Source organism: Microtus ochrogaster, chromosome 2, assembly GCF_000317375.1.
Source record: "Microtus ochrogaster isolate Prairie Vole_2 chromosome 2, MicOch1.0, whole genome shotgun sequence".
NCBI lineage: Eukaryota > Metazoa > Chordata > Mammalia > Rodentia > Cricetidae > Microtus > Microtus ochrogaster.
Window position 1 is genome coordinate 41,611,518 of NC_022010.1, and position 1,827 is coordinate 41,613,344.

Here is a 1,827-nt window from a genome sequence, read left to right on the forward strand (position 1 = left end):
AAAAAAAAAAAAAAAGAAAGAAAAACAAGAAAAAAAAAGTAAGAAAGAAGAAGAGGTGGTCAAGGCAAAGAAGGAAGTGGCTAATGAACCACAGATATCTACACAAATGTGATAAGCTGTTTATTCTCTCATACTAAAATAATATGAATAGAATTTAAGTATACTATAAACTTTCCTGGCTATTTTTTTATGTATTTACTTAGTTATTTCGGGTTTTCTTTTATTTTTATTTGTATTATTTGACTTCGTGTTTTGACTGCTTGTATGTTTGTGTGCCACATGTGTGCCTGGTGTCTGTGGAGGCCAAAAGAGGGTGCCAGACCCCCTGGAACGGAGTTACACTGGGTCTTGAGCAGTCAGGCGAGTGTTGTGAACAAAACCCAGGTCCTCTGAAGAACAGGCAGTGCTCTCCGCCACGAGACATCTTTCTCCAACTCCTGTCTGGGCTTTCTTGAGACAGATTTTTGTTGTGTAACTTGGAGCTATCTTTGAACTTGTCATCCTCCTGCCTCATCTCCCCAGTGCTTGGCTGGTTGAACATTTTCTTAGAGGCCTGGGATGTAGCTCAGGGATGGAGCATTTGCCTGGTGTGCACGAGGTACTGGAGTGAATTCTCAGCACTAAGACAGCCAACCGAGGAACCCAAGCACAAACATACATGTACCCCTCCACACGCCTCCACACACACTCAGACACGTGTTCGCACATGTGCTCGCGTGCACAGAGACCTTTTTCTTACCATTAGAAATAATCCAGCCACCAATTTATAATCTAATTCTGCTACTCCACAAATAATGACAAGCCCAGAATAAGTTTGTACGTTATTACCACTGCCTTGGTATAGACTTTCAAACACCCCAAGCTGGCTATGGTGGCTCACCCCTTTTAACACCAACTTTTGAAAGATGGAGACAGGAGGATCACAAGTTCAAGGTCATCCTGGGCCACATAGTTGTGCTCAGCCTGGATTCCATGTATGTGTGTGTACACATCTATGCATGCCATACAGACATATGCTTCTGTGGTAAACACCATGAGCAAAACAACTTAGGAAGGAATGGGTTTATTTCCTCTCACACCTTCCAGGTCACAATCCACCACTGGGGGAGATCAGGGCAGGCGCGTGGACGCAGGAACTGAAGAAGAGCCCGTAGAGGGGTGCTGCTTATGGGCTTGTTTCCAGGCTAATGGTTAGCTACCTTTCTAATACCTCTCGGGACCACCTGCCCAGGGATGGCGCCACCCACAGTGGGCTGGGCCCCATGGCCTCGGTCATCAATCAAGAAAATTCTATACAGACATGCCTAAAGGCCAAACCGAGGGAGGCGAACCCTCAGTTGGCGGTCCTTCCTCCCGGGTTGTCGTAGTTTGTGTCCAGCTGGCACAAGTACCCAGCACGTACGTATTTAGTGTGAATGGGTGCCCCATTACTGTCACTCCACACGAGACCCGCTCTGGTTCCCACAGCCACACGCACACTGGGAAGCCCTCCAACTGCGTTCCATGCTAAAACATTACCTACAAACACACAGGTGCTTCGTTTACTACTCTCTGTTCTCTTTGGCCTGAGCGAGGGGCTTTTTCTCCGCCCTGAAACAGGGTTTCTCTGCCTAGCTCTGGGCAGTCCTTGAACTCACTCCTCAGACCAGACTGACCTCTGCCTGCCTGCCTCTGCCTTCCAAGTGCTGGGATTAAAAGTGTGTGCCACCGCCGGGCGATGGTGGCGCACGCCTTTAATCCCAGCACTCGGGAGGCAGAGGCAGGCGGATCTCTGTGAGTTCGAGACCAGCCTGTGCACACTGGCATGCCCCCAGAGAACACGGATCA

The 1,827-nt window shown here is 48.5% G+C and overlaps 1 protein-coding gene across 1 annotated transcript in view; it reads left to right on the forward strand.

Annotated features, from left to right (window-relative positions):
- The window catches only part of Tm4sf19 (transmembrane 4 L six family member 19), a 4,368-nt gene that overhangs the window by 1,285 nt on the left and 1,256 nt on the right, over positions 1–1,827 (forward strand). The window lies entirely within an intron of this gene.